At 44.4% G+C, this 8,335-nt stretch overlaps 1 pseudogene across 1 annotated transcript; it reads right to left on the bottom strand.

Annotated features, from left to right (window-relative positions):
- Positions 1–7,540: 7,540 nt before the first annotated feature.
- Positions 7,541–8,113, bottom strand: LOC309826161 (large ribosomal subunit protein mL40-like; annotated as a pseudogene). Its single transcript has one exon. The product of its transcript is annotated as a large ribosomal subunit protein mL40-like (transcript).
- Positions 8,114–8,335: the final 222 nt, after the last annotated feature.

Here is an 8,335-nt window from a genome sequence, read left to right as displayed (position 1 = left end):
AGCATCACGAGAGAGGCTGCATATTGCTAGCCTGGGAAAGGATCAAAATTCAAAGTATGGTTTCTACTGAATGTATATCATTTTCCACCCATCATAAAGTCGAAAATCATAAGTCAAACGATCGTGAGCCAGGGACCACCTGTACACTATGATTACGTTGAAGCAAAAAATTGAATAACATTGCTACAGATTGGAAGTAAACATGAGAAATGGAAATAAGTCTGTTATGATGGCAGAATTATTGGTGAAAAAATATAAACATTGAAAATAGCGATGATAGGAACTTCCCTGGTGGCGCAGTGGTTAAGAATCCACCTGCCAATGCAGGAGACACGGGTTTGAGCCCTGGTCTGGGAAGATCCCACATGCCGCGGAGCAACTGAGCCCGTGAGCCACAACTACTGAGCCCGTGTGCCTAGAGCCCATGCTCTGCAACAAGAGAAGACACCGTAGTGAGAAGCCTGCATGCTGCAACGAAGAGCAGCCCCTGCTCGCCGCAACTAGAGAAAGCCCCCGCGCAGCAACGAACACCCAATGCAGCCATAAATAAATAATAAATAAGTTTATTTTAAAAATTGCGATGACATTTTTATATAGAAAGGTATTCATGAAATTTTAACTGACAATAGAGATTACAAAACGGTATGTAGATCGTAATCCTAATTATGTTAAAAATAACATCAGTGTGATTATATATATATATGTAAGAAATTATATAACAATAAACACTAAGCTGTTATTGTTGGTTAACCCTTAATGGTGGGATTATAGCTTTTACATTTTTAAGTTTTCTGTATTGTCTGATTCTTTTTACTTTTACAATCAGAATTTAATATACAGTCATTTCTATTAAAGAAAAAAGGCTCCCAATGCAGCAGACATTAGACAAATGTCTCATAGTGCAGGAATGGCAAGTATTTGGCCCATTGGCTGTGGTAGATTGGCTTATTTCCAACTATTCCACTCCCCCCATAAGATTACAGGCCCAGCCCCGCTGCCTTGAGACTTTTTAGTGCCTCTCATTAGGCAACGAATATTTATCCATCCCACTGACTTTGGGCTTGGCAGACTTGCCTTGTCCAATGGAGTGTAAGCGGGCATGAGGTAAGCTATATCCTAGCTGAGGCCTCATGCATGTTTGTGTGACCTGCCTTGGCCTTTCCTGTTTGTGCCACCCACCATGAGAAGAGCATGCCCCAGGGAAACGCTGTTTCTTCAGCCTGGGTCCTAGAATGGGAGACACCCAAGTCCAGCTGGCCCGGTAGAGGCACAGTTGACCCACAGACCTGTGAGCAAGAAATAAATGTTTGCTTTTCTTTTTTTTTTTTTTTTTTGGCTGCACCACGCGGCATGCAGGATCACAGTTCTCCAACCAGGGATCAAACCCGAGCCCTCTGCAGTGGAAGCGAGGAGTCTTAACCACTGGACTGCCAGGGAAGTCCCCAGTGTTTGTTTTTCTAAACAACTGCATTTTGGGGTTGTTTGTTACACAGCCTTGCCACAGCAAGAAGCTGAATAACACTCCAGATCCTGCATTTTCTCCCCAATCCCCTTGTTCTTTTTTGAAAAAAATTTTATATAGCTGAGGGTGGCATTAGGGGGACAAACCCTCTTGGTTTGCCTGAATGATTGAGGGGTTTCCTAGGACATGGGACTTGCAGGTTTTTAAAAATAGCTTTATTGAGGGCTTCCCTGGTGGCGCAGTGGTTGAGAGTCCGCCTGCCGATGCAGGAGACACGGGTTCGTGCCCCGGTCTGGGAGGATCCCGCATGCCGCGGAGTGGCTGGGCCCGTGAGCCATGGCCGCTGGGCCTGTGCGTCTGGAGCTTGTGCTCCACAACGGGAGAGGCCGCAGCGGTGAAAGGCACGCGTACCGCAAAAAAAAAAAAAAAAGCTTTATTGAGATATAATTTACATTCCATACAATTCACTCATTTACAGTGTACAATTCAATGTTTTTTTAGTATAGTCACAGAGTTGTACAACCGTCACAACAATCTAATCTTAGAACACTTTTGTCCCTCCTAAAAGAGGCTCCAGACTCATCAGCAGTCACTAGCCATTGTCCCCACCCCCCCATCCCACAGCAACCACTAATCTACATCCTGTCTATACATTTGCATATTTTGGACATTTCATATAAATGCAATCATACAGTATGGCCTTTTGTGGCTGATTTCTTTTAATTAGCATGTTTCCTAGGTTCATCCTTGTTGTAACATGTATCAGAGCTCCATTTCTTTCATTGCTGGACAATATTCAGTTGTATATATAGACCACATTTTACTCATCCCTTCATCAGTAGTGGACATTTGGGTTGTTTCCACTTTTGGGCTACTGTGAATAGTGCTGCTATGAACATTTATGTACAAGTTTTTGTTTGCACATCTGTTTTCAGTTCTTTTGGGTGTATGCCTAGGAGTGGAATTGCTGAGTGATACGGTAATTCTATGTTTAACTTACTGAGGAGCTGCCAAACTGTTTCCCACAGCTGCTGCACGGTACATTCCTACCAGCAGTGTAAGAGGAATCCAATTTCTCCACATCCTTGCCAACACTTGTTATTGTCCATCTTTTATATTACAGCCATCCTAGTGGGTGCACAGTGGTATATCATAGTGGTTTTGATTTGCATTTCCCTAATGACTAATGATGTTGAACATCTTTTCATGTGCTCTTTCCCCATTTGTGTATGTTCTTTGGAAAAATGTCTATTGAAATTCTTTGCTTGTTTTAAAATTAGGTTATTACTCTTTGTATGGTTGAGTTGTAAGTGTTCATTATACAGTCTGGAACCTAGACCCTTCTCTGATATATGATTTGTAAATATTTTCTATTCTGTGGAATAGAATTAATTTGCAGCACAAAAGTTTTAAATTTTGATGTAGTCCAATTTATTTTTCTTTGGTCACTTTTGCTTTTGGTGGTGTGTCTACCAGCCTCCTTGTTCGTGGCCGACATCCCGAAGCAGTTATGGCATTTTTTTCTCACCGAAACTGGATGCCACCTACCTTGAAACTTTCCTCAACACTGTGCTATAGGCATTGTAGTGGTTAAAAGCCCAAGCTCTGGAGACAAACTGTGTGGGTTCAAAACCCCACTAGTGCTACCACTTAATGGTGGTGTTTTCTTCACCTGAGGGTCACTTGCCAGGTGAGCACAATGCTGGGTGGAGGCGAGAGAAATCAAGGATGGGTATAGACCAGTAGGATAATTAATATAGCTTATCTCGTACATGCCCTCGTAATGGATTGGCCTTAATGGAGGGCCCGAGCAGATCTGAGAGTCAGGATGTGGACCACACGGGAGACTCTGGTGCATTACGTCACATTTCTCAGGCGCACGCCTCTTTACTAGCCACTGTTGCCAGCTTCGCACAGGTACAGCCCGACTGCATTTTGCCCATACTTTGCAGCTCTCACTTCTTGCTCTGGGGCTTCTCTGACCCCTCAGTGTGGGATGCTTGGAGACCCACTCCGCACTAATATATGCGCACCCTAGAAGAGGGTGGAATGAATGCCCCTGGGGCCATCGTTGACCAAAAGGGATGGGAGCTAATGAATAAGTGCTTACACATCTGTCCTTCACTTTGTTTCCCCAAAGATACCAAAAGAAGGGGTGAAGGATGCTGAACAGGTATAAACAACAGCTACCCACTTTTTCTACTAAAAAAGAATCTATAGAAGGATTCCAGGAATCTATACGTGTAACAAGCCCTATAGGTGACTCCTATGCACACTAAACAAGTTTGCAAAACACTGAATTAGGGTGTTTTCTGAAGGAATTTACATCATAAGAGGAGCAGAGATTACAGCCCTGGCACACTTGAACATTCCCTTGCATCACACAGAAAAGCACTGTATGACTGTCTGTCTCTATCTCCATCTTCATGGATGTTTCCTCTTCTGACTTGGCATTCCCGTCCTCAGATGCACGGAGCAAGTGTACATGAACTTCCTTCTTAGTCTCTATGTAAGACGACTTCTGTCTTCCTAAGGAAGGCTCCAGCCCTCTTCCACAGGAGGAGGTTTTCCTTCTGGGTTCCTTCCTGCATCCTGTTGTCTAAAGAGAGCAGGGTCCTGGGCTTCAGCCGGAAGGGCACTGATGTTCGCTTCCTGCCAGCCCAGCAACTATGGGTGATGAACGGCCTCTAGGACCCAGAGCGAGGATGCCTATGGTGGAGCCACCAATTTTATTAGCTCGGCTGGAAGAGTGAAAGCTGCAGGGCCTACTGGTTCCCTTATTAGATTTCATTCCTAGGTAAGCACATCTTTCAAACACCCCCCAAAATTTTCTGGAAGCAGTAAGGATAAATGTCTAGGAAAATGTTTTCCCCATTTGCATGGCTCTCTCTCTTTTCAGAACGTATTCCTTCCTGCACTGCTTGGGTCTTGGGGGCATCATTAATCCATACCCACTTTTATTTATTTGTTTGTTTGTTTATGGCCACGCTGCACAGTCTGTGGGATCTTAGTTCCCCGACCAGGGATCGAACCCGCACCCCCTGCAGTGGAAATGCGGAGTCCCAACCACTGGACGGCCAGGGAAGCCCCAATCCATACCCACTTTCAGTGGCTGCTTGACTTACGACCCAGGGAGTAGTTTTCATTAAGTTCTTTTGATTTAGAGTCTCCCTCTGATAAAGTTGATAGTGGTGGCGTTGGGGGATTTGGTAATTCTTCCTGATTTAAACAGTACAACATGTGGCCGATCTGGCTTTGGCTTATTCTAGGGCAGAGGGAAGGACTCCCCATTTCCACAATGAGGACCATGTCTCATATATCTGGTCATGTCTTCCCCTTACTTAAAATTCATCCATGGTTCCCAGTTACTCAAGGATAAAGTCCAAAATGATTAGCCTCACTTTCAAGCCTTTTATGATCTTGTCCCTGCTGGTCGCCTGTATTATTAAGGACTCTTCAACTGCACATGATAAAAAAACCAAGTGCAAACTGGGTCAAGTGAAAAAGAGCAAGTATTTGCCCATATATACGAAAAGTCCTGAGCTACACTGGCTTCAGGCACAGCTGGATTCAGAAGCACACCTATTTTGGGGAATGTCATTTCTCACCATCTCCAGGCTCTGTCCTCTGTATTGGCTTCATTTTCAGGGAGAATCCGCTATGTGGTGGCAGAGACGAACACATAGTGACTTCAGGTTTATAATCTGGTAGTTTATCAAGCTCAGCAGGGAGTGAATGCAACTTGTCCAGCAAATTCTAGGAAAGTTCAGAGGATGCCTATTATTAGTGAGGCCAGGTCGTACACCCGTCCTTGGACCACCCTTTTGGCTCACTGTCCACTTCTGCTGCTTTGCGGGTGGGATCACCCCAAATGAACGACTTTTTTGAGAGTGATGTATGGGTATTTCCAAAGGATATTTGAGATGATATTATTTTAAGAGGAGGATGTGGCATACACCATCGCCTAACAAATAGCTGTGTTCCTCTTTTTTAAAAATTAATTAATTTTTTTGGCTGCATTGGGTCTTCATTGTTGGGTCTTCGTTGCTGCGCACGGGCTTTCTCTAGTTGCGGAGAGCGGGGGCTACTCTTCGATGCGGTGCACCGGCTTCTCATTGTGGTGGCTTCTCTTGTTTCAGACCTCGGGCTCTAGGCGTGTGGGCTTCAGTAGTTGTGGCTTGCGGGCTCTAGAGCACAGGCTCAGTAGTTGTGGCGCACGGGCTTAGTTGCTTCAGGGCATGTGGGATCTTCCCGACGCAGGGCTCGAACCTGCGTCCTCTAGCAGTTGCAGGCGGATTCTCAACCACCGCGCCACCAGGGAAGTCCCAGCTGTGTTCCTCTTCTTCCTTGCTAACAGAGTCCAAATTTCTTTAGATGGTAAGGGAAGGAGAGCCCCTCACTCAGCCTCGGGATGAATCATAATTGGTTTAACCCAAGGCCTGGAATCCCATTCCTATTATAGTGATTGGTTTGTGGGTCTGCATGTGACCTGGCTCTAGCCAATGAGAATCTAAGGGGCAGGCTGCTGGAAGGCTCCTGGGAAATATTTTCCTCCCTGAGAAAATAAGTGAGGACATCAAGGAGAAGCCTCTGCCTACATTCTTTGGATATTGTCATGGGAAGATGAGAAGCTTAAAGCTTCTTGAAACCATGAAGAGAAAGTGAGATTCACAGAGAAGCCAATGCATCAATCTGCCTTAGTTGAGAAGCTGAATTATCTAAACTTATAGTACCTTCTCTTGACTTAAAAAAAAAATTGTGCTAAAATACACAAAACATCAAATTCACCGTTTTAACCAATTTATTTTATTTATTTGTTTTTGTTTGTTTGTTTTTACTGTATGGTATCACCCATATGTGGAATCTAAAACAAACAAACTGGTGAACACAACAAAAAAGAAACAGACTCACAGATATAGAGAACAAACCCATGGCTACCCGTGGGGAGAGGGAAGTGGGGAAGGGCAACACAGAGGCAGGGGATCAAGAGGTACAAACCATTATGTATAAAATAAGCTACAAGGTTTGTTTTCTATGTTTGTGAGTCTGTTTCTGTTTTGTAAATAAGTTCATTGGTATCATTTTTTTAGATTACACATATAAGTGATATATGATATTTGTCTTTGTCAGACTTCCTTCACTTAGCATGATAATCTTTAGGTCCATCCATGTTGCTGCAAATGACATTATTTCATTCTTTTTTATGGCTGAGTAATATTCCATTATATATATATATATATATATATCTCACATTTTCTTTATCCATTCATCTGTCGGTGGACACTTAGGTTGCTTTCATGTCTTGGTTACTAAAGGGGAAAGGGGACAGGAGGGGTAAATTAGTTTGGGATTAGCAGATACACACTACTATATATAAAAGAGATTAGAAAACAAGGTTCCACTGTATAGCACAGGGAACTATATTCGATATCTTGTAATAAACTATAATGGAAAAGAATCTGAAAAAGAATATGTATATATGTGTGTGTGTGTGTGTGTGTGTGTATATAATATACGTATATAACTGAATCACTTTGCTGTACACCAGAAACTAAGACAACATTGTAAATCAACTATACTTCAATTTAAAAAAATAGATGAAGGGAATTCCCTGGCAGTTCAGTAGTTAGGATGTAGCTCTTTCACTACCGAGGGCTCGGGTTCAATTCCTGGACGGGGACCTAAGACCCCACAACTCACGTGGTGCGGCCAAAAGAAGAAAAAAGAGAAAAAGAAAGCCACAGGATATACTGTACAAGACAGGGAACACGGCCAATATTCTACAATAACTATAAATGGTGCACAACCTCTAAAAATTGTGAATCACTATACTGTACACCTGCAACCCACGCAATATGGTACATCAACTATACCTCCATTAAAAAACAACAAAAACTGCACGCATCTTACCACGCTTCCAATGTACTAGACTTTTCTTGCTCCTCCTGTGCAATCAGAATGACTCCCTTATAATAGATCAATATGTTCTGAGATGTCCAAATGGCCCAAGTCAAGCATTGAGCCCTGGTCATTCCGGCTCTCAGGGCCAGTGTGTTCTGTGGACAGCTGCCTGCAGCTCTAACTCTTGAACTCCACCTGTGTGTACACCTTGGTGATGTCGTGGTACCTGCCTTCCGGGGGCTGGTAGTTGGAGATCGGCGGCGTGTACTCTACCCCTGTCTCTCAAAGGGGAATAGACTGCGGTCCCGCTCGGTGGCTGCCTCGTGGCGTTCCGGGGATGTGAGCCGCAGCTCCTGCAGACTCCCTGCCGGGCCTCAAGCATGGACCTGACAGCGTCCTTCTCCAATTCCATATTGTAGAGCGACCACTTCTTCAGAAGCAGAGCTCTCTGCTCGCTCTCCTCCAAGGGGAGCTGCACCGCAGGCCGGTGTCTCACCTTCCCCGGGAACTTCACAGGCGTGATAAAATCCTTGAGGGGAATTAGCTCGCGGCCGTCGTGGCATCCTTTTCTTCAAGCGGTCCTTGGCGGCTTGGCCTTTTGTTTGGATTTTTCTTCTCCTTCTTTTGCTCCTTCTCCTTCTTCCTCCTCTTCCTCCTTCTCCTGCTTCTCCTACTCTTCCTCAAGGGCTCTGCTCTCTTGGGAACAAGTCCCCAGAAGCACAACCATGAAGCTCTCGTGATGTCTCTCATCTGTGTCTGCCAAGCTCCCGGAAGCTGGGTCAGGGGCACAGGGGCACTCCAGCAGGGACCTTCTAACCACTTTAAAGTGTATAACTCGGTGGTATTTGGTATGTTCACCATGTATGAAACCATTACCACTATCTAGTTCCAGAATATTTTCATCACTCCAAAAGGAAATCCCAATTCTCCTCGCCCCAGCCTCTGGCCATCCCTGCTCTATTTTCTGCATTT

The sequence above is a fragment of the Grampus griseus genome (genome assembly GCF_964374135.1).
Source record: "Grampus griseus genome assembly, chromosome: 8".
In the NCBI taxonomy this organism is placed as follows: domain Eukaryota; kingdom Metazoa; phylum Chordata; class Mammalia; order Artiodactyla; family Delphinidae; genus Grampus; species Grampus griseus.
This window is presented reverse-complemented; position numbering and strand designations above follow the sequence as displayed.